The sequence below is a fragment of the Manacus candei genome, unplaced genomic scaffold, assembly GCF_025592945.1.
Source record: "Manacus candei isolate 608988 ecotype Guabito, Panama unplaced genomic scaffold, ASM2559294v1 h1tg000007l, whole genome shotgun sequence".
Taxonomy (NCBI): domain Eukaryota; kingdom Metazoa; phylum Chordata; class Aves; order Passeriformes; family Pipridae; genus Manacus; species Manacus candei.
This window is the reverse complement of record NW_026138055.1, coordinates 5,423,598-5,448,661: the sequence shown is the minus strand read 5'-3', so window position 1 is coordinate 5,448,661 and position 25,064 is coordinate 5,423,598. Positions and strand designations below refer to the sequence as shown.

Below are 25,064 nucleotides of genomic sequence, written 5' to 3'. Positions count from 1 at the left end.
ATTCACATGTATGTGGGATTGTGCCATATGTTTCCAGTCAGCCCTCAGACATTGGGTTTTATACGGGAGACATTACACCGAGAGGAGCAAGAGGTTTCAACAGCAAGGGAGCTGCAGTAGATCCTTTTGGCTTAGTTGCTGAAATTGTTGGGTTTCTTTTGTGCTGGGAAGAGGAGGAAAGTTGGTCTGGTGGGACAAGCTGAAAAATTCTTTGGTTTGATGTTTTGGACACAAATCTGAGTGTGAACCAGCGGGCTGAGCACTGGAACAAGACCAGCCTGATGCTGTTCAGGTTTCTAACCCTTGTTGATATCTTTCAGGAGATTTGGCAATACACATGCACATTCCCATTGCATTTTGCCCTACCTGGTACTTCTGCTTATCACTGCACTCTGTGGTCTTGCTGCAACCCAGACATCCCTAACCCAAGGTCTGTTGCACAGTTGGGTCCTTTCAAAGATTTCTGAGCCAGACGCAATTATACAATTGCTTCATGGATCAAAAAGCTAACATGCATTTATTCCCTTTGTAATACATCGTTAATTGACAGGCTAAAAATCATCCCTTAGCACCTCAAAATGTTGCACAAAGCATCAAAATAATCTCATTCCTAAAACTATCGTAGAAAGTATGTGACACCAGTTGCTTAACACAGTTGCTTAATGCAATATCAACTCTCAGAGTAACTTACTGGATATTGTGGACTTAATTAGCAACACCACAGCATGCTGCAGTGCCAGCCCTGGTCTTGCACCAAAGATTTTTAAAGACAGGACTGTTAACTTTTTCCAGGACAAAGGCCAGTGTTGTGCAATCCAGTACCTAGAGGGGTGATGCAGCTGATGGAGGCAGAACAGAAGACTTCTACATCAAAAGGGTCGTCAGCACCTGAGCAAGTGTCATGCACTCAGCTTCTTTTATAGTTTTTCCAGATCCAAATTTTATACGGGTTATCTGTCAGCAGAAGGCATTTCAACAGCAAAATCAAACTGATCTCTCCTGAAGAGGTCACCTCAGGATCTGGTTCAGCTCATTACCCTCTGGTTTTATTCTCATTTTAAAACTGGATTTAAACATGTTCTGTCAGGATTTGTGACTTCAGGTTGTTTGTGGGTTTTTTTGGGGGAGCTTTTTTTCAACATAGAAAGCTGCTGTCTGTAATTCTCAAAGCTATTTATCAGCTAGATAAAAGCCAGAAATATGACCATACAGTATCATCTGGAGGTGTTGGTATTTTGGAAGTCTTCTGGCACTATCCTCACAGGTTACAGTTGATAGAAAGTCCCACAAAAGATCTCCACCTAACAGGGGGAAAGAGTTACAGTGGCTGATGAGTAACTTCAGATCAGATATGCCTTTCAAGCACCTATTTTTATTTCCAGGGTTGAGAGGAAACTTGGCTCAGATGCTGGCATTTACATCGTGGAGTTGTACAGTCGGGTGAAATGAGCTCCAGGCTTATAGACAGGATGCCCCAATGTTTGTCATGAACAGCCCTGAGGGGCCTCTGAAGGCTGAGAGTCCCCAGCTGTGACAATATGGACACATATCCCACATTCTCAGATGGATGCACGAGTCTCAACATCTTAAGCACACGCAGCAGACCCACATCCTCACTGGCACATCCAAGTCTGCTCTTTTCACATCTCTGGTTACTTGTTCCATTTATCTCCCATCCCACAATGTCAATAGTTTATGTCCCAGTCTCAAGCCATTCCTAACTTCCTTTCAGGGCTCTTGGTCCAGTTTCCTGGCAGTCATACAATGAAAGGCTTGGGTTGGAAGAGACAAAAAATCATCCAGTTCCAACTCCCTGCCATGGGTAGGGACACCTTCCACCCGTGGAGGGTTGCTCCAAACCACGTCCAATCTGGCCTTGAACACTTCCAGGGATGGGGAATCCACAGTTTCTCTGGGCAACCTGTACCAGTGTCTCACCATCAAGTACTACCAGTTATGTTCCCAGATGCCCTGTTTTTCATGATCCCCAGATCTCAACCAATAAGGCTCTGAATTTCTCCTCCCAGCTCCTTTACCTATATGTCTGTTGTTTTGGGGCTTTTTTCCTCCTAAAATGCCCATTCCTCCCCTGTCTTTAGGTCAGATCCCTATGGGATGTCACACTCAGTGTTTTCCATATCTAAAATTCTTGTACTGATCTGTTCTTCATCTTAGTCAGTCCCAGATGATGTTCTCTTTTTGGTTTTATATTATAGCCTCTTTGCTAAGTCTGAATTTCACATAAACAAAGAAATTCTCCTCTTTCCTTCCACTTCTTCTCCATTTGCTCAGACATATGAGAAATATTTTTGACAAAGTTTAAAACAGAGAATCCAAATTTTCAGTTCCAAGAGCTGAAGCATGACATCATTATAAGTACCAGAGAGCAAGGCCATAAAAGTAAGTCAACTTAGAAGTAGTGGTATACCCTGATTAATGCATCCACAAGCTCTATAAGTGACACACATCCAAAGAGCCTGGCTTTGCTCAACAGGCTTAGAAAAGGTGGCTGAAAAAAACCTGACTGGCTCTAGACCTGCAGGTGTTCAGGCACTGTTTTAAAGCCACCTTTTACATACTTGCAAGTGGAACTGTTTTAATCAGACCAATAATGCAAGAAATAAACACGTTCTTTAACCACTAAAAGGTGTCTGTGCAGTTTGTAAAAGTCACCAGCACCTTGAAACCATTTGAAACTCAGCCTCCATCATGTTTCCCCTTCAGCAAAGTAGTTGCTGAGTTAATGGACAAGACTGAAGCCAGTCTGGGCTAGTGAGATGGGAAATATGAGGAATTACTTGATAAACAGGAGGCAGGTCTTGGAACTATATCTCAGGTGAGACTTTCACTGAAAATTCCACTCTCCATATTTATAATCCCCTTGTGCTGACACTCCATTCACAAGTATTAAATTCTTCACTCAAAAAAAAAAATGTTTGCCTTCACAAACAGGAATGTTTTTAACATAACTATGTACTATTTCTAATGCCTAGTTCCTGTCACCAGCGACCCTATACCTTAGAAACCATTAAAATCTGCAAAATATATCAATTTTTCCTCTCTTCAAGGGAAAACTCTTGCAAGCAGGAGTAGAGAGGATGAATAGCACCTGTTTCCAGGTTAACCTTAACATTGGACTGTTAAGAAACTTTGTTCTGCTGACAACAGGCTCTGTCATTCCACCTTCCTTTCTCATTTCCAGAAGCCCATGGTTCCTACTGATAAATGACTCCCAACCACAAATGTTTGGGCTAAGATCAGGAATAACCACATAAAATCCTGAAGATAATTTATGTTGAGCTATTCCTCAGGGTTTCCACAGGGAAGAGACAGTGTGGAACAAGTAGGTTCCCATCTCTCAGCTTCAATGTATATTTAGAGCCAAACTCTCTTGAAACAATAAATTCCTTATCAAAATGTTACCTTAAGTTGATTCCTACTGAATGGTATCCCTATGTTCCACTTTCCAGTCACTTTCCCTGTTTTAATGTTATCCAGGACCTTGCTGAGGTGCTCCCTGGCCCATCTTCAAAGACATTAATGATGATGTTGAGCACTATCAGTCCCACCATTGACCCCTGAAGGAAAGTGCCAGCAACGGATCACCAGCTGCAGGTCCTGCTGATGACCATTGCTCTGTGAGCTCAGCTGTCCAGTCAGTTTTCCACCAACCTTGTAGTCCCTCCATCCAGTTCATATCTCTCTGAATTTGCAGTCACCTCACCACAGTGTCACTGCTTCCTTTTGTACCCCATTTTTTGTCTTGCTTTAGGAGAACTGGAAAATAGGGCTTTGAGGTAAAACAAACCAGAGCAGCAAGAGTTGGCTCAGCTCATATCCAGACTTCTGAAGCATTAGAAGGTATCAGATACCTTGCCTGTTGCAAAGATGCTTGGCATCCTAGGAAGTCAGGAGTTGGCTTTAGATGACTTGGGATGTCTTTACCTCTAGGTTTTTCTGCTATGATTCCATATGTGCACCTGCTAAGCATTAGCTCATATTTTCATACCTGTCAATCTCAAGGCCTGACACTGAGTTATACCAGAAAAAAACTCTTCTGCACTTCTTTCAGTCCAAGGGACAGCTCTGGGTAGCACTGAAGGAAAAAGTCATCCCAGGAGTCCTTTGGCCAGACCAGATGATGCCCATTTGATGCTCCAGGTCCAATGTGCAGTTTTGGACAACATCTTTGCTTAGTTAAATACAAAGTTCAAGGTCTATGATATTTTCCTATCACTTTGCAACAGCAAAGTCCTGAATCCACTTTTCCTCCTGCTGAACTAACAGCACCAAGGATGCATCCTGTGTAACCTAAACACTGCCAGGACACATTTCTGACACTGAGATTCATTAGTACACTGTCATACCCTTACTGTTAAATTCCCTCATCTGTAAAACAAGGGTGTTATATCATCTTGCCTATAGGAAATGGATCACAGACAGAAATGTCATGAGTCAAGAGAAGTAAAAAGGCATAAATCTCACTTTTTCACATGGTACCTCTGTATTATATAGGTATTAAACCACCAAAATCAAGAGTCAAGGCTTTGGATGCACTCAACGTTGCTGATGATGCAGCTGATTTCAGCAGGGGCCATTAACTTAATGCTGAGCACTTTTGCCTCAAATAAAACAGCTCAATACCACTATTTTGGGAGAAAATGCAGGCATAGGACTCAGGCACTTTGAAAACCTATTCTAAGATTCCTCTCTTCCTGTGACAAGGAACAAATCAGAACATTGTTTGATGGTACTACTTTTCTACTTAGCAAGCACTGTTAGGATGATAATCTACAGAAATATATAAAGAACAGGAAAAGCAGAAAGCATTGGCAATGTCATCTGCTGTTGTTATTATTATTTTGTTATGTAGGTATGAATTTTGGACTTGATCCCGAGGAAATTAAGTTTAGAAGCACTGTTATAAATGGCAAGACAGTTTGTCCAGTTCATTCTGGAAAGTTCAAGAGCAGTAAAGTGTGAGACAACAGCTATTAGGTATTATCTCCAATAACTCCTGAAACATAGGTGAGATTATGGACAACTAGATCAAATTCAATGCTTATCTTTGAAAATAGGGGGGAAAAGAAGACTTTGACACTTGCGTATCAGTTAACTTAAATTCCTAGAATCTTAAATATTTTTTCTTCATTAAAATGAAGCCTAAAAACAGGTTTTTTGACATTGTTTTATCTGAGTTTCTCATGTACCACTTAAAGCAATATGAATAGGACTACAGTAAAGTGGTTCTGTTGCTCTTCACAGTCACAAAGCAGTTAGTAATAGTCACAGTCAAAGTGGAAAAATATATCCAGTAGTTTTCCTGATCTGCCTTTGTACAGTACATTCATTAATGACCTGAATCATGAACATTGTTTGTAATTGCTAGAAAGTTTGGAGTTAATCCTAGTTCAAGTATGGGAGTGGACAGATGACCAACTTACTAGTTGTTGTTATTCATCTCCGTAATACAACACAGATGATTATGGTAAGGGAAAAAAAATTTAAAAATTAAATCTATTTTAAATAGAATATACAATGCTACCTGAACACGGAGTTTTGGCTTATTCTGCAAGGTATTTCTGCTGTCCATTCATTACATCCTGAATAAACAGCCACTGATTTTTTATGCTGCAATATATTTCCCCTGAGATTTCCAAAGCACTCTTCAGAGCTAACCAATTTTGCAAACCCTTCATAGATTTTTAAAGCTGAAGGAAACCATTTTAATTATGTAGCCTTATCTCCAGTCCAATACATGAAATATATGAATACAAAAAAACAGGCTCAAGGCATCCTAAATTTTTTAAAAAGGGCAGCAATTATCTGGAACTGATATAATCATCTTCCTCTCAGGCCACCACCCTGGAATCTTCTTCTGCCATTTCCAATTTACTGAGCTGGGCATGGATTTAAGCCATTGCTGACCCTGGAAGAAAACCACAGCTACGCTACAGACTGGTTTAGATTTAGACCACGGAGTTCAGGCTCCAGCTTGAAATGAGGAGGTCAAACTTCAGTAACCAGAAATAATCTTCAGAGCTTTAAAATGGCAGGGATCCAAGGATCCAGCTTTCTCCTTGGTTTGATAAATGCTGCCCAGGAGTAAATCCTAGAGGATTCGTGTGTTTTTCACATATTTGGAGGTATGCAACATCTCTGTCAGCTCCTAGAAAAAGCGAGTCCTCCCGGACACTGGGGACCTGAGCTGCTGAGTTGGGCATCTTGGAAGACGTGGAGATGGGAATTAGTGCCTTGTAACTGTGATGGGCAGACTCAGGAGGTACCAGGGCCCTATAAATCTGTCCAATTGTCCAATTCAAGAAATTGGAAGACACCGATCACGCTATTTACACTTTCCATGTGCGAGCAAGAAGAGAGGTCTGATGGCTTTCAGTTCTCACTCCCATTTATATTCTCATAATCACAACAGAGAAGATAAAGAAGGAGCAAGAGTATTTTATGTTTAAAGCAGGTTTTGAGTATGAGGGTGGGCAGCAGTAATTTTAGGATATTTTTAAAAAATGGGAAAAAAACACTTCTGGATGAATCCTAGTAGAGGGCAGCCTACAGCAAGAGAAATCCCCTCCATTCCTTGTCATGTCTACTGCCTTCCCATAAATTTCTCCCTTGTTTAAGGGGCTTACTACAAGCAAGCAGGATCTCAAATTTATGTCCCATCTGAGCTGTGGCTCTTCTGAGCACGATAATGCTCAGTTAACACAATACCATAACACTAGATCAGCTGTCATCCAAGGGGAAAAACATGCCACCTCTGGAGGCACAAATACAACTTCCTCAGCACCTGGGTGTTCTTGGAGGGTTCTTACTTACTAATTTGTTTTTTAATATATACAGCTATTCAATAATGGCAGAGGGGGGCCACTGGGTCTTGGAAGAAAATAAGAAACTTTAGCTGAGCAGAGACATGGCTTTGGAATGGAAATTCAGAGTAACACACCACACAAGGCTCAGAAAACTCAAAAACCTGCTGGAATTTGTTTGCCTCACTGAGTAAATTATGTGACATGGAGGGAAAGTCCTGCAGGAAACCTAAGCAGGGGATTTAAACTTCAAGTCAAGGTGACAGCATGGAAAAACAAACCCAGGTAGGAGAAATCTCCTCTGTTTTCAACTGCAGGTTTGAAGATCTCTTGGCTCTCCCCAGCCTCTGACATGAATTAGTTTGGTTTTCTGCCTTTCTCTGAAGCTTGATATGCAAAGTCCATGTAAGAGACAGTGTCTCTATTCCAAAAGACACAGGCAAGCTCTGCTCCCTGTTATTTTTGCCTCTCTTAAATCCTTGTGCTAAGTGTCCGAACACTGTAGAACAGCAAATCCACTGCAGTAACCCCAGAGCACCTTCTGGGAAGATATTGATTTTTCCCATTATCCATTTCCTTTCTAGACTCAAACAAGGAAGTGAAAAACCAAGGAAAATATAAAAATCAGTCAGCCTTGCTGTGGATACACACTTGGGACTCCCAGAGCCTGAAGTGGGATGTGTGTCTGCGCATTTCTGAAGCCATAATAAGATCCTTCAGTTGTTGTGAGATGAGCTTGTACTGCAGAGCTTTAATCCAGAGTCAATTTTGGATGAAATCCATCAAATTATCCAAATAAAAAAAAATTTGTTTTGCTTAATTACATACCTAGAAAGATGCTAAAAGTTTTCCAGAATCTGGATGTTTTTGGGGCAAGAAGCTTCTTCCTTCAATACTGTCAACGTGGGAGAAGGAAGGAAGAGTCTTGTTCTTGATTGCCTCTGGACTTCCCATTTTACCTGTGACTGGAAGCAGAAATGCTGTGCTATGCCACAAAAAGTGTTCTTCACATTCAATTACATTTTAAGATAGGATATAGCAGCTCCCCCCCCCCCCAAACACAGAGAAAAACTCAGTTAAACATTTTCAAGCCCCCAGAGGTTCAGTTCAAGGCTCTGACAAAGACTTTGGGTCACTTCTGATTTTACCCAACTCTGTTTGACCAGCCCTAATTGCACCAGCACATCTGGAAATGCTACAGCTAAGGCCCTGCCAGCACTGTCATTATAAACCCTCCTGTTTTCGTGGGTTTGTAACTTTTCTTGAAAAATAAGGAAAAGAAAAGCATAAGGGCTGAAACTTGATATAAAAGGTTAGCTGGGGAGCAATTTTTGTGTGTGTGTTGCAATATTTCAAGGAAGCCAAATCAAGCCATTTTGAAAATGACAAAAGAATTTGTAGAAAAGGGAGGGAAAGTAGAAGAGTGTTTTCTTGAGTTTGCTTTTTTCTTTATTTGAAACACATAGGGAAAAAATATTGCAGCTATAAACCATTTCTCAACTCTGACCTGTGGCTTGACTTGGATTAAAGGCTTTGGATGACTCTTTAAAAGGACAGAAAAGAAAAAGAACATTTTCCACGGTACCTGCTTAGAAATGGCTCTGAGGGACTAGAAGCATCAGTGTGTCCCTATCCTTTAGTGCAAGGTAATGTGGGAATGGCTGGAAAATCTGGGAGCATCCGGGTCCTCTACTGCTTAATAAAGGCTTGCTTAGGAGCACTACTTGACAGAAGAATCCCTAGACTAAACTTCTTCCAGACACGGAGAGGAGAACTGAGGTCTCTTCCCAGACAATCCTTCCCCTGGCTGAGTGTAGCTCCCAGTCATGTAAGAGCAGGGCAAGGCCTGCTTGGGGTGAACACTGAGAATATCCACAGGGTGAGACTGAGTTAAGATAAATGCAAACACCTATGAGTATGTCACTGTGATCACATTCTAGGTAATGAAGATCCTTTCCCAGCCTGAAATGGATTGGCTTAACAAGGTTCAGCTCCACCAAAAACACAGGAATATATATCTGAATTATTGCACTGTACCAAGTTATGGGGCAGATTGTAACCCAGGTTGTCTGAAGATAAGTGATATGTTGTTATCTGCAAGTGATTCTCTCTCTCTCCTGACTCTCAACAGCCCCCCTGACTAGTAGACAAAGGTCCAGGACATTGTCTACTCCATCTCTTTATGATTGACCAGACACACATTGACTGTAACAGAAGCTTCTATGCACATATGCACTAAATTTGGGTGTCTTAGTTTGTACCTTATTAGAGTTCAATCGTCATCCACAGCATCCAACAGCTCCCACAACATAGCATCAGCCTCTTTCACTGCAAGCCAAACTGTGCATTTATATCACATTTGCAACAAATACAGTCAGCTGTGGCAGGTCAGCTGGAACGTGGCAGTTTGCAAAAGCAGGATGACTTTTTTGTGTCTCTGAACCATAACTCTTAAACAGCTCAGATGCAAACATGTAATTTGCATTCTTGCCAAATCAAAGAATAAGAATCTTAAATCCTAATGTAGATTGATGAGAACTTAATACAGGAAGATAGTTTTTATTACAGCTTTCTAAGTCTGTCTCTCATCTAGATGGAGCTGAAAGCAATGTGGAAACATACTGGGAATTGTTTTCATTACACAAACCAGCCTGGCTAAAATCAGAACCTTATTGACATGTCTTCACTTGGCTGAACCAATCTGGAAACTGTAGGTTTGGTGACTACAGTTGCACAGGTACAAAACTATTTACTTCTGGAATTGTTCAGGTCACCTGTGATCAGGAAAGATGAACTGGAAATCAGGATGGTGCAGAAAAGAGCACTGGGATCATCTAAGAAACGTGGAACTTCGTGCATGGGAGGAGAGGCCTTAAGTATCAAAACAGAAGGTGAAAGCTGATATGACTATTCAAACTACAGGATGATGTTGGCATAAGGACAAATGGGTACTAGCTGTCCATGAATAAATTTCAGATGGACATTAGAAAGGAGTTTCAACTGTCAGAAGAGTGAAGGTTTGAAGCAGCTTTCCCATAGGAATAGTTATGGCAAGAAACCTAACCCCTTTTATAAAGGAGCACATCAAATTTATGAACAGATTACATTACATGGCTGGAGTAGCATATGGCTGGATTCGTTGATCCACGAGGCTCCTTCCAGGCTACCTCAGAGAAAATTTTAGAATTCGATTTTCAAATGCCCTTTATAATTTCTGTATGTAATACTGACTGTAGAAATACTCACATTTTGCATCTAAGTTGTCTTTTGTGTTATTTTCACCTTGGACAAATAAAGGAAATATTTGAAAAGCCACAGGAAAAGCTGATTTTATGACATTACAGACATTAAAAGGAAAAGATAAGGTAAAAAGAAATCAGTCCAAGTGCATCTAATCCTTTGTAAGATTTTACTATTAGACCCTCAGGAACATCTATTTGCATTTTGTCTACTAAAATCTGACCAATGTGTGCCAGGCTCACACACTAAACACAGAGAATGAGCACAAGAATTACTGCACAATTTGAAGCATGTCAGTGGCACATGAAGCAGCATAGAGAAGAAATATCTGGGAAAGAATCAAATAAGCTAGTTCCAGAAATGAAAACATCATATCTGTATTAGCCCAGAGTTAAGCTCAGGACAATTGTCTAGATTTAGTTATTCTGGAATGAAATCCACTTCATTTAAATCCCATTTTTGTCACAGACAACAAACTAGTCCTCATTGTACAGTTTCTAAGTTCATTAAATGCACTAGAACCTTTTCTGGACTCTTATATGCATCATTCAAACTCTGTTGCGATCAAAGTTCTGACCTTTCCCAAGTCTACATGACTGTGCCTCCACCAAAGTCTTCTAGAGAGGGCTTCAGAGTTAGAGGTAACAAGGACAATGATCTGCCTTTCTCCTGAATCCAAAAGTTACAGAAACTAGAAGATATTGAATCCAGGGAAAGTGAGCTCACATTTTCCTCAGTATTTTAACCAGCACATCACAAACCGTGTTTTGGGTTTTTTTTCTGGTCAGTTGTGGAGCTGTAGACAGACACAAGGAAAAAAAAAAAAGAATAAAATAAAAGCATACAAAAGTCCACTGGTCAGAGATAGAGCAGGGATGTCACATCCTGCTCCTGGTAACACAATGCAAGTGGTGTGTTCCAGGACACAGGTTCATGGAGGAAAGGGAGACCACACTCTGTCTGACCCTGACTTTGGGATCAGGGAATCCTTGGTGGGAAATGGCAAGTCAAATATCCTCGAGATTACACAGACCCCAGGACTAGGCTTCTGGGGAGACTGTCAGACATGATGCCATTGTTATATAAAACCTGGGCACATGGTTCCTCTCCATTCTACATTCCTTATGAGAACATGGTGAGTGGCCTGGATCCTACACTGTTGCCATTACTTGTAGTTTACTTCTCCTTCTTTGCACTCTCAGAAGAGACACATAGGTAAACAAAATGGGTTGTTCTCAGTAGGTCTTTAGAGGCAGTTCTCTCTATATGGTTATGTTATGTGCACCTCTTGGAGGCAGGTACCTGAATTTTTCTTCAGGAAACTCATGGATTGAGCAGACTGAGTTTTGAGCTCCCTCCCTCCCAGGTCCTGCAGGATCCTGGGTCTGGGCTGCTGTCCCTACGTAACTCAGCAGTTCTCTCCACAACAGAGCAGATCACAGCTGTCTGTGGTTTAAACACCTCGCATCAGTCACCTTGAAAAAAGAGTTTTCAGGATACTTAGAGACCTCAGCTCAAATCAACAGACTGCCCTGGGCCTGAGCAAGAAGAAAATTTACACCTACTGGAAATATAAAGGAAAGGGTGATGAGCTAATTCAAAAGTATAAATGTGCAAATAGAATGGAAAAGACCATTCAGATCAGACCAGATCAGATTTGGCCCCTGATCACTGCTCCCCAGCTTTAATCTGCCAGCTTTGCTACCTGAGCATTATTCAGGAACATGATCCAGGAAGCAGCATAGTCAAACCAAGTTGTTCCTTCAAATCCTTCTTGTTAATCTCTCACTTTTGCCACTTTGACATACTTGGTCACAGTATAAGACTTCTATTAATTTAATGAAGATATGCACCATCATTTATCATACACAGTTACATCCACTGGCTAGCAAAGTGTTAAAGACCATCATAAAATGTGTAGCACTTAGAATTCATCATGTCACTTCTCATCTGCCTCCAAAAATTCCATCAGGTTTGTCAGAGATGATTTTATGTTCCTGAAACTCTCCCAATTCCTTTATATCAGCTCATATTTTTCCAGATGTTTTGTGATCTCATCCTCTGCTAATGTCTCCAAGACCTTGCCTACTGTCAAAATCAAACTTTATTGCAAGCCTATAAGTCCCTGATTTCACCTTAGTCCTCTTCGTATGGAATGGGTTTACATGTGCATTGTTCTTGTCCCTTAGTACTCCTTCCTGTTACAATAAGCTCCTAAGTATTCTTTAGCTGACCAGCATCCTCTTCCATCATCTCTTTCATGAGATTCAGGTGTGACCAGGTGAGCCCTACAGCTGTCTCCTCTTCCCAGTGATTTTTTTTTTGTTTTGTTTTTTAAGATTGATACTCAAATTGCTTTTGCTTTCAGAATCTTTTGTTTTAATTTCTGGCACCGTATTTTGTTTCTTCCTGGAGACCTACTTATCACTGATGGTAGAAGACTGAGGCTGAAGTAATGATGATACATTAACTAAGACAATCCACAGACTGGCCATTGTTTATAGAGCTTTTTATATCCAGACAAGACTGGTAGTGATAAAAAATAATGAACATCAGGTGTCTTCTTACTGCTTTACATGCCAGTGAAAAACTGTTCAATTCACTGAAATTTTTATCTGGAATATCAGACTGGCAAATGGTTCAGAAGTTCTGTGGTTGTGTATGCTGGCATAATGTTTGTATGGATGTGATGGTCACAACTAAGGGATACAGTAGTTACAAATCAGCTAATTTGTCCACTATAAACATGTTCAGACCCACAGGAAAACAGCACACCAGGTTTGCATCTAGACATTCCCTCTTCTCATCCCAGAAATGAGATGTCTGGGGCCAGTCTCGGGGCTAGAGGAGTGATCTGAGTCCAGGAATCTTGCAGTCCTCTACCATCCCCAAAAGATGTCACTTACTTTGGAAACATCTTGTAGAATTATGTTCTGATAATAATAACTAAACCCCTTGGGTTACATAATTGCTGCAAAAACACTTAACATTCAACAAATTGTAAGGTCCACTTGTAATTCATCCTGTCAAATTTTTGTGGACAAGATGCAACTCCATTTGAAGATTATTTACAGTGTAAAGATACCTAGGTGTAGTTACATAAAATTTACACGTGTGTTGGGGTTTTTTTTCCATAGAGGAAAAATCTCATTTTAAAGCCAAAACATGACAGTCTGTTGTTGAATGGGCTTACAGTTCCTCAAACCAGTCAAGGAGCCCTTTTTGTCAGGTCAATCAGAGGCTTCATGCAGTGAAAATCGTTTGGCTGGATGCAGAGATCCTTCTGTAAACAGGGACTGGTCAAAGAGAAGACCTGCACAGGACTCTTGCTCTGTCCCTTTTCTTTGGCTAACTGCAGGGTTTAGTTGCTCATGTACTCCGTTTAGCATCTTTCATGTGCTTCAAAGATGAGTAAGTTAAAGGTAGGGAAATTGCCTTACAATGAGGGAGGGTAAAAGTTTTTAATATGGAATCACTCATTTTATTTAACAAAACCTGAATTCCTCCCTCCAATCCCATTGTGACACATATGAGGTTATCAGTCTCTTTGTCATTGCTTTGTTCTCTCAGGAGAAGAAGAGGTGTTGGGTCAATGGGGTCACATGGAGTCTGATAACACAGATTCAAGTCTGCTTAGCCACAGACTTGAACAGTTCACATGGATTGAGATCTTACAGTAGGAAATTTAGGGATCACAACTTTCAGAGATGTAGGACTACATTTGATTTATTGCTGCTCTGCTTTGTAGGAAATTTCCACAAGGACTTGCACAATTTTTTTTTGTTTGTTTATTTATATTCCTCTTCTCCTCTCCACCCAATGAGCATGAGGTTCCTAATATAGCTCCTAATATAGCTTTGCCTCAGCTTCCTATTCCACCTGAAAAGTGGGGATGACAGCACTGTCCTCCTTAATTGGTGTGATTTAAAACAAATGCACTGAGCACAAATGCTACCACTTAAGATAATGGAGTTTGATGGCAATTGGGTACCAACAGATATAAATAACCACTAGATGGGACCCCACAGACTTCTGAGTTTTTAGTAAATTATTTGGACAGTTTAGATTATTCTACCACTCAAAACAGGACAAAGTTTCCTTGGTTGGCAGAAGGATAAGAATTGTATAACAGATAAATGTCCTTGAATAAGAACCCCATATATCTCAAAGCATTACTCATTTTTAGCACATGAGGTATAAGAGAGTTGAAACCAGTGACAACTTCCCTTCTTGCTGAGTTTGTGCAAACATTTCCTGAGGCTTCCAGTTTTACCACAATAGAAGGCTTTTAAAGCTTAAATAGAAATAACTTGAATTATTAGCATCGGTCCCCCAGCCCAACCACAAGCATGTCTGAGCAGCTCTTGCTGATAACACGCTGCAACAACTACATTTTCCTCACACTGTCCACAAAATAAGCTGATACTTGTGATTACCACACAGTGGGAAATCACTGATTTGATGGACTGTTGTCCCCAAATAACCTTTCAGCTTCTTCCCTGCCTTTTTAGCCTGATCATTTCAACACAAAACGAAAACAATTTCTCAGTGAAACCACGTTAGACACTTTGTTAACAGGTATTTATGGTGCCCTGCTGAAATCAGTGGCTCTCTGCAATGAATAACAGGAGCAGATATGGCTCTCTGTGACTGAACTTCAGATGTGAGGGTCCTCACACTCTTTGCATGCAAGAATGGCCTTGGAACCCAACCCACTGGTTTCACCTACACCTTCAACACTGCACAGCCCAAGGGCCCCCAAAAGTACAGGAGGGCAGATCATAAAATAGAGACCTCATTTCCTTCCCTATGTGAGCAGAGCGTATGTACTCGATTCCAGCTGAAGGCCAGTAGCATTTTATAACCCAGTGAACTTTCCATCTCCTTTCCTGATACTGATTCTCCTCCAGTTTCTAGCAGTGGTCAGCCATGGCATTCTCCTCCCATATGCACACAGATCATTAGGAAATGCTGACTAGTCCTTAAGGCACCTCACTGTTAAACCCACTCCTGGCCCCGCAGTTCACCTTTGGGTGTTCAGTTATTGCCCCTTCACTTTTCCAGTCCTTATTTCTCTCTTTCATCATGCATCTGCTCACATGACACGACATGAAAGATGTCAATGAAGACTTGGCAGATTTCTTAGTTTAGCCTTGATCCAAGCACAGATGTCTGGTCAAAGATCCAGCCTGGGTTTATGGGAGGCCACCACAGATTTATATGCATCTCTTTGTCCATGCAGTTGAGGACATCAAGAGACATGTTGTAGCCACATATCTCACTCATGATTAGTCATTCTTTTTCCACAGAGGTCTCCACATAGTGTCCTAGATTTCATGGAATCGTTAAGCTTGGAAAATGCCTCTAAGATCATGGAGTCCAACTGTTCACCCAACACAACCACATTCACCACTAAAGCATGTCCCCAAGTGTCACATCCACATGCCTTTTGAACACTTCCAGGGATGATGATTCCACCATTTCCCTGGGTAGCCTGTTCTGATGGCTGACCACTGTTTCAGTGAGGAAATTTTTCCTAGTATCTAATTGAAATCTCTCCTAGTACAACTTTAGGCTGTTTCTTTTTGTCTTCATGATTTGCCACAAATTGGACACCAATATCCTCTGATCAAAGCTCTGATCCTGTTGGTCCAACATTTTACCAGCCAACCCAGATCTCATTCAGGTTTTATATTTGCAGCTGGCTGACTCCAGTGGCTTTATACTGTCCAGATGAATGTGTGGTGTGGATGGACATTCCATAGTGAATGATGAGGAGTGAGACACTCAGCACCCACCAAACAGAAAGAGAGGAAGGTCTCAAATCACTAAGTAGTGTGTTAGCTGGCACCTTCCACTAGACATTTCTCCATCTCCCAAGGTTTTATTTTCTCTGGAGGTCCTTCTTTTGCACCCTTGCTTTGTATCACATAATTTCCTTTACTCCATGTTGCTCTGTTGTGCCCATGCAGAATTACATTTGAAGTGGGAAGACTCATAAACAATTTAAATTCACATTTCAGGGAGAAGTTTTCTCCCATGGAGTCAAATGGAGCTGGAAGGTGCAATTCTTTAACATTCTTTACCAAGCTCAGCTCTTGCTGTGGCAATTAGGTCACCATGTTAAACCTTTTGTGGTCATATGCAAATGGGAGCTAAAGGCACATGGTAAATTAGCTCATTTCAGCCAGATCAAGGCTCATTAAACAGTTATTTGTTGCTCTTGGGGATTCTTAATTAGCCAGTTACTTCTTCTGCTAGAGCTTTAGAAGGAGCTGGGATTTTGATAAGCTACTACGTATTAATAAAAATGTCTTATGGAAGGCTGTGCTTTGTCACTTCCAAACTATGCGAGTGGTCCTAACATCCCAAATTCTTTACATGCTTCAGGAGACATAAATGGCACTGGCTTTTGGTGGCTTTAGGACACAATTCCAAGTCTTGATAACTAGGTTTCCAGAGGCAAAGTAAGTGATTCCATAGTAAAATCTTATTCCATTCACGTGCTAGGGAATGGGAAAGCTGTCTTTCATTTCAACTGAGAAGGATAAGAGAAGGTTTTCATATTTGAATATTTTTTCTTTTCTCTTTTTTCACTCTTCTCCAAAGAAAGAAAAAAAAGGTATTTTCCAATAAATTAATTTCTTCTTAAAAATATTTGCCTTTTTTTTTTCCAAGTAGACCCTCTAATAATCATCATTATGATGAGCATCTTCTTTCTGTTCTGAAAAATGATGGACAATGTTGCATTTACAAAAATTTCTGCAGAACTGCTACAAAAACCGTGGGACTAACAGGAAGAACTGAATAGGTTTAAGTCTCAGCAAGATACAGCATCCATAATGCAAAAAAAGCAAGGAAAAAGGTACCTACCACTGTAATATTTAACTTTAAGAATGGAAGAATGGAACCACTCGAAAATGAGGAGGTCAGGGTTTTTTTAGGAAATAGAAAGGCACAGCTAAAAGGCTCAAATGACTGCAGTTACTATGGAGACTTTTAAAGATGAGGTACCATAATGATTTATGATATTGATCAACTAAAATTCTCCCTAAATTTTCTCATGATTTTATCCACCTTTAAAAGCTCAGAAGTTTTTTATAAAGGAAGGAAAAACAGCAGCAAATACTACGTTCGATTAAATATGAAACATTAATAAAGCAGGATAAGAAATAATTTGAGGAAACTTATGCCAAAACCATTTAAAAACACCCTAAGAAAAATCTTCCAAACACTTTTCTTTGAAAACCAGAGAGTCCAAAGAAGTAACAGTTAATTCAAAGAAAAGACAGTTCTTAGACAAGATAAGACCACAGCAGAAAAGCAAAATACTTTTTTTTGAGAAGCGGTGAGAGGTTCTTACAACAAAATTTACCTCTGTGGTGGATTAAGCTCAAGAGCGGTGTCAAGATAAAGAGTTATTAGCAGAAATTTTAGAACAAGCCAATAAAATGTAACAGTAAGAAACAACCCAAACTGGATGTCCTTCATGCACAAGTTCTGAGGAAACTCACTCACAAAGCAGCAAACCTCCTAATTGTGATATGGGATCCACCACTTATATAGTGATTTCACTGTATAAGTATTTTCACTGTAGACAAGAAGACTACAGCATTTATAAAGTTATCTTTTTCTTTAAAGCTCCAAACATCATCTTGGGAATGCCAGATAATATTCTAACTTCTATTTAATGCACACTGGTTGACACTGTATTAAACTTCCCTGGAAACATTCAAGGTCAGATTGGACAGTGCTCTGAACAATCTGAATTCTAGATGTAGCAAAGTATTCTTAAGAAATTAATCTTTTGTGATGTAATAAGAAGTATCTTGACATGGGTTAATGGTTGAAAGGTTGGAAACAAGTTAAGGACTGAAATAAATGGCTGGTTTTAAGAATGATACCCAACAGAGAGGTGAGGTAAGACTTGTGCTGTTCAACCTATTTGCAGATCTAGGAAGAGACTGAGGGGAGCAAACAATGGTTGATCCAAGGTCATCAAAGCTGAAATGTATTCATGAAAAAAATTCACCAGATAACAAAGTGACAAATCAAATGTAACATCAATAAAAAAGCATTGGGTACATATAAAAAATATTAACTGAGTTATGTGCAATAATGGAGTACAAAATACCTTTTACCACCCAGGAATGACATCTGAGTCTCCACGGCTAATTCTCTGGAAATCTTGTCTTTGCTGTGTCATGTCAGATAACATATGCATTAAGAATTCTTAGGAAAAGAAATTACAAAAGAGCAAAAGGATGATTGTGCAACTGTATATATCTAAGTCTGGCAACACCCTGAATGGACTGATTTAGATATAGCTGCTTAATTTGCATTTTTTTTTGCAGTTGTTTCATTTGTATTCTCTTCTTGAGGATGAGTGGTGATGAATTTTGCTACTTTTGAGGCACTGGTGTCTCACAGGCACAAAGTAGCAATGTTGATATTTTACCAAGGACCCCTTTTGTTTTGGTGAACCAGGGAATGCCAAGGGAAGTATCAGCTTAGGAGGCACTCCTTTGCCATCCTGCCTGGATTCCTTGGTATGAAAGCAGTTGTTATTATTATTTTATGGAGAAGGAATTTTTTCATGTGGCTGAAACAAGAAGCCATCTGAATCTTGTTGCTTGTTTTGCCATTCCCTTAACATCAGATTTTGCCTAAATTTCTCTGTACCTTAGTTTCAGGGTACAAAATGGAGAGAATATTTCTACCCTTTTCCATGGGGCTCCTGGGATGCTTGTCTCATTGCTCTGTGCAAAGCTGCTGGAAACCTGAATATTAAAAGTGCAAATAATTAGAGGTCATTAATATTAACTAATGCTGCCCTTGCCTCGTGTAACAATTTAACTTTGGAAAGTCAAGTCTCCATAAAAAAGAGAAACCCTTCTTTGTACTTGGTGTGGATGGATTATGATCATTCTAGGACTCTAGTTATGTTTGTTGGCATAAACTTAGAGAAGTTTCAAACAGCCAAAGTAAAAATAAATCTTATTATTGTACATTTATACTAAGCAGGGTTCACAGTTTCCTCTTTATTTTTTTTAGATTGCTATTTTGATTTTTTCCCCTGAAAAACAAATACTGGAATATAATGTTATTTTAACTTTGAAATTTATGGTCCTCCTGACAACAGGTAGTCACAGTTGCATTCTTGCAAAAGAAAACAAAATTAAAAATATAGACACAGGAAATAAAATTAATTTTAAAATATATGAAAACATTTATTCTGTGCATCAGCCCAAGTGAACAGACAAGTCTCTGACTGATACCCACCACAGACTGCAGTTTCTTGAATTGATTGATTAATAGGACAGAAATGAGGAGGTGTGAATTTATTTTGGACTTCAACGGGGTTGAACAAGGTTTGGCACAGTTCAGCTGGGCTTAATCTGCATTTTAAAGTCTATGAACAGTGACCACCTACTGGCACTCTTCAGTGTGTTGGGTCCCATAGAAAGGAAACATTTTGCACTAGACTTCATTTCAGCTAATGTTCCTGGATTTATAAAGGTACTAAAAAGGCAACAGCAATCTGATTTCAAACTAACAAAATACCCCTTTTCCCTTAGCGGGATTGAAACTCAACAGAAGACTCAAGGAAGGAGGAAAAAGGTAGGTGGGATTGGAGAAACAATTTCTCATTGTTTGGAGGTAGATTGTTCTTTTGAGGGCGACGTTACCCTGAAAATAAAATTAAATTCCTTTCGGGTGTTTTCACCATTAAGTATCAAGATTTTCATTTAACTGCGTAAAAGGTAGTAAAGAAGTAATAAATAACAGTTCAAATGGGAAAAAGCTGCAGAGCAGGAAAAAAAAATGCTGAAATGCTGAGAATTTTATCTGAGCTAAAAAAAAAAAATGGAAGCAGAAAGATCTCACTGTATTTTGCAGCGAGGATAATTAAAAACAAAGGCGTCTTTTAAGACAGAGCAAACATTCCCCACCATCTCCTTTTTCTGGCAAAGCCAAGAAACACCCTCTGAAGTGAAATAACCATAACAAGAAAAGGCATCTTCTTGAAGAAATTTTGACTCATAGTTTGCTGCTTTATAAGCAGTTCAATAGAAAGATGTTCCACGCCAGGGCAACAAGTCAAGAATCCACATTTTTAATGCTGGTTTAGCCTCCTATGTGATTATTTTTACAACATGTGCAATTAAAGACAGATTTTTCAGCTCCCTGATTGTGACCGGCTAGAAAAGGGTTTGCACACACACAAACACAGAGGGAAGGAAAACGCCACCTCTCCCTATAATGGTCTTCATTAAAAACAGCTTTGCCCAGCTTCTGTTTTATTTCATTTTGATGATTTAAACTTTCCTTCTCTAGTAGGTGGTGTTTTTTTCCTTCCTTCCACTTCACTGGTCCAAAGGAAAAATCTGATAGTCCAAACTCCAGCATTTTCAGTCATTTGTTCAGGAAGGGGTTGTCATGTTTTCGGGGGAAAGATGGGGCTGGGATGGGAGTGACAAAGGGAAAACTCAAAAACCACAGAATCACTGCTCAAGGCCAAGGTTATCAACACTCACACAGTTGTTGGGGGAGTTTCATGCTGCTCCCAGTAGCATCATAGACTTGGAATGGGAAAACTGGTCACCCCTTTGCACTCTATTGCACCTGCTGGAGAATAAATGGGTAAAGGCATGAGTTCACCTTCCAGGCCTGATTAGCTGCCCACAAGCTTTTTTTTACCCTAATCTGCAAACTTTGTCCATGTATTTATCTTAGTTGTCCAGCATGATTTTGAAATAAAAGTATGCCACTGACCATGAAATTGCCTACTGTGCCTTTCAAAGCTTCAGCACTTCTATTACCAGGAGTTTGTCTTTGCAAACAGGAATTGCCTTGTACAAGAAAAAGAGCAGGAAAAAAAATTCCAGGAATTATTTTGTCAATTCATTGTAGTGTTTTTATAGACATTGACTTGTTTCCCGGTAAAATATGACCGAACGAGAAATTATCATTGCTATTAAACTACACTCCAGGTCAAAATTTCTGTGAATCCATCTCTTTCAAGGGGGGCTCTGAAGATTAATTTGTTTCCTGATGATCTAAAAGAAAGGGACATATAAAAATCATACAGCATTGAAGGTAAATGTTCTTTCTTTCCTTTCCCTTTCTGAACAAATCTGACTCTATTCAAGGGATGAGTTTATCCCAATGCTGAACCGGTGTGGACAGGACCCCAGCTTTGATCCTGCTGGAAACATCCATGGCATTTCAAAGTGATTCAATGTGGGCTAGTATAGGAGGGAGATGTTTGTAGCTGCCATCCCATTTACTTGCTAGGATGGGAATAACCCAGAGGTTTGGCAATGTGTCTGGTGGGAATGAGGATTTGGGGGCTGTGCTTGGTTAAAGAGGGGTACAGGCAGAAATCCTCCAGTTTCAGGCCCCAACATCCCCAATACCATCAAAGAGGAGCTTATCATGGCATTGTGTTTTTAACAGCTGACTCAGGATCCCCCAGTGCCTTTAACTTGCTGGGGTGGCCCAAACCTCAGTGTCCAACAGTTTCATTTGGGTTGTTTTTAAAAAAAAAACCCAAAACACCAATTTTCCCCTTACTCCTTTAGCACCAAAACCTGGGAGCCATAGGCAGCATGAAGCAGGAATGCCATACTGCCCAGACCTTCTTTCTTGGGATGGATTTGGATTTATAACTTGCTAAACCATGTCCCAGTGGGAAGGTGGGAGGCTCCGAAGCCGCTTTGTGTGTGTGTGTGTGTGTGTCCACGCACGTACGCGGGAAGCGCTGGAGCTCTTAGGGCTCTCCAGGACTCTTTGGAGAGAAATCCAGACCTGGAAACAAAAAAGAAGGTAGCATTCATGCCCAAGCACATAGTGGGGGTAAACATATTTTGTAAATGGAAGTTTGTTACTCACATTGTACCATGGGAGCTGCTGTTTACCCACCGCCGCTCGGATGCCGATGTTGCCAGAGGCTGAACGATTCAGCGGCGATCACTTATAAATAGTGCTGACCAGAAACAGAAACAGTGAAGAGTTTTCATTAAAAAAAAAAAAAAAGCCTTCAATATTTTTTTAATTTTTAGGGGAAGAGTTAAAACTACGTGCTTTTATTGATATTTCCTTTTTTTCCCCTGTCTTCTCTCTACACTGTTGTATTCCTCTTCTAATTTTGTTAAGCTCTGGGGTTCAACTGAATTTTTTAAATTTTATTTTAAAATTGTTTTGTTTTATCTTATTTTATATTCTATTTTACTTTGTTTTACTACTGTGAAAAGCAGTAAGGGCAGAAGAAAATAGAAGAAAAGAGAAATAATGAAATACAGAAAAATCCTAGCATTTGAGCATTTGTTGAAAACTCAAACTCCCATTTTTTAATTAAAACTGGTTTTAAACAAAAACTCCCATTTTGCCATAGACAAATTTCTGCTATTAAAAAAAAAAAGCTTCTAGAATCCCTGATAATAATAGTTTATGGGTGTTTAGAGCCTGTTGGTAGATATAAAATATATTACCCCTTTGCTCTGGCGAGATGGAGTAGCTCAGGAAAGTTAAAACTTTATAGAAAAAGGTAGGATAATCCCTCCATGCACTAAACTTTTCTGAGAACCTCCCTTAAATTCTCCACTCTGCAGGTCAACCCTGGATACTATTAAGAGGAAGAAAGAAGGTAAATGTGTGAGGAATCTGGATTTTGCTCTCCAGCCAGCGAGGCTGTGTGTGACAGAGCCGCCGTTCCTGGTGATACTGGTTTGCATCCTCCTGCCCAACACAGCAAAATCTCCCCATCCACACTGAAATTAAATACTGCAAATTCCAGGTCAGGCACTCACTCTTTTTGAAAGTTAAAGTGATCGTTTCCCTGTGCCCAGTTTTGATTTCCTGAGCATAAAAGTAATGTGTGTTCTCCAAAGCGTTGGCCCACACAAGCTGGGCAGGTACCCACAGGTCTTGAAGGTTTCTTTTATGAATCTCACTGGAAGTGTGGCTTCAGAAACCAGATAAAAATCTGCCATAAGTCAACGGGAGCTTTGCTTGTGCAAGGACTGCAGGACCACAGAGCATAAAAGCCAGGAGATCTTTCTTTTTGCTTCTTACAGGATGATAATCCATGGTCTTTTATGAAAATTATGATTTTAACTTGCAAGACAATGGACAGATGACCAGTTCCTGAGAAAGAAAGGAAAAAAAACGGGGGCAGGGGATGGGAAATAAAAAGAAGAAAATCAAGGGCAATATTTTTCTTTTTGAGAATGACCAATGGAGGAATGGATGCTCCAATTGCAGCTCCTTCCCAGAACATCCTCGGCCTGTTGTGCCTTTTCCTCCCAGCTCACAGGATCGTTCTTTCTAATTAGACAGCAAATACAAGGAGGGAAAGCTAGTAATTTTTTTTCTTTTTCCCTAAATGAATAGAGTTTTTTTCTTGTTCCACAAGGTGGCAACATAGCTTCAGAGCTCGCAGCATCCTCCATAGTACAGAGAGAGTAAGAATCTTCACAACTTTTAAGCTATTTCAAACATGTTCTTTGGGATGACTTAAACAAAAGGGGAAAAAAAAAAAGCCATTGTTCTAATTTTCATAATTTTAATTTTTTTAAACATGTGATTTAAAATTATATCTATCAACTTTTGTACATTTTACTGTGTGTACTACCTGTGTGATCTCATTTTTGCTGCAGATCTTGTTGTACAGATCACCAGAGGGAAAGGCTGATTTTCACTGAGTGGAAGCTCAAATCTAAAATAAGCGTGGCCAAAATAAGAAATGGAACAAAACTGAGCCTTGATCTTTAGGGTTGATAAATAACCAAAGTTTTATTTAGAATTTTAAGCCAGAGTTTAACTTTGCTTTTAAGTAACTTCTTAGAAGCCAAACTCTGTGACTCGTAGACTGTCCTTTCACATCTCTCTTCTCTCTGTTCCTAACTCCTGTTTTTTTCCCTAAACAATTGGTTTTACTGTCTTAAACAGCATCTCTTCACTTCACTAATGACTGCAGGGCTATTTCTTCTGTGGAAGTTGAAAGGAAAAGAAAGAACCCCACCTTCCTAAAAACTATAACTCAGACCCTCTTCTTGGTCTGCACAGTACTAAGGACACAAAAGTATGACAGATATGAAAAATAAAATAAAAGAATATGGATGTTGTGAAGTTAGTGGCAAGTGCAAAGTCCTTCATTTCCCACACTAGATCATGCAGGTTCTGATATAGTAAAGAGTGTGAATAATTTGGCACAGGTACCTGACATCCTATTAGCCCCCCTAGATCAGAATGAAAAGGGTTTGTAGACAATGGTGGGCAATGTCAGTGGGTGAAGAGCAGGAGAATCAATCCAAGAGCCCTACCAGAATGAAAACAGTGGGTCCAGCTGGCCAAGAAGGCCAATGGCATCTGGCTTGTATCAGACATAGTGTGGCCAGCAGGGCAATAGCAGTGACCATCCCCCTATGCTGGGCACTGGTGACATTGAGATGCTGGAGCGAGTCCAGAGCAGGGCAATGGAGCTGGGCAAGGGTCTGGAGCACAAGTCTGATGAGGAGCAGCTGAGGGAGCTGGAGAGGCTCAGCCTGGAGAAAAGGGGTCCAGGGGGGACCTTGCTGTTCTCTACAGCTCCCTGAAAGGAGGGTGGAGTTGGGGGAAGGTCAGTCTCTGCTCCCAAGTAACAAGTGGCAGGACAAGAGGAAACAGCTTCAAGCTGTACCAGGGAAGTTTAGATTGGATATTAGGAAAAATTTCTTCACCCATAGGGTTGTCAGGTATTGGGACAGGCTATCCAGGAAAGTGGTGAAGTGTTCAGAAGACGTGTGGATGTGGCACTTGGGAACATGGTTTAGTGGTGAACATGGTGGTACTGGGTTAACTGTTGGACTCCACAATCTTAGAGGCTTTTTCCAGCCTTAATGATTCTGTGATTCTGTGACTTCACCAGAAAATATCAACTTCAGCTGTGAACCCAAACAATGCTCCTGTAACATTCCAACCACACCTCCCACCTGCTCCATCGGCAGCCGTGTTTTG

At 40.2% G+C, this 25,064-nt stretch overlaps 1 long non-coding RNA gene across 1 annotated transcript in view; it reads left to right on the top strand.

The window, feature by feature from the left end:
- Nucleotides 1-22,703, top strand: part of LOC127481993 (uncharacterized) — an 84,749-nt gene extending 62,046 nt beyond the window's left edge. Inside the window, exons 3-4 of the long non-coding RNA XR_007908395.1 lie at nucleotides 19,643-19,685; nucleotides 22,679-22,703. This is a non-coding gene — a long non-coding RNA (uncharacterized LOC127481993). The remainder of the gene's footprint in view (nucleotides 1-19,642; nucleotides 19,686-22,678) is intronic.
- The last annotated feature ends 2,361 nt before the right edge of the window (nucleotides 22,704-25,064 follow it).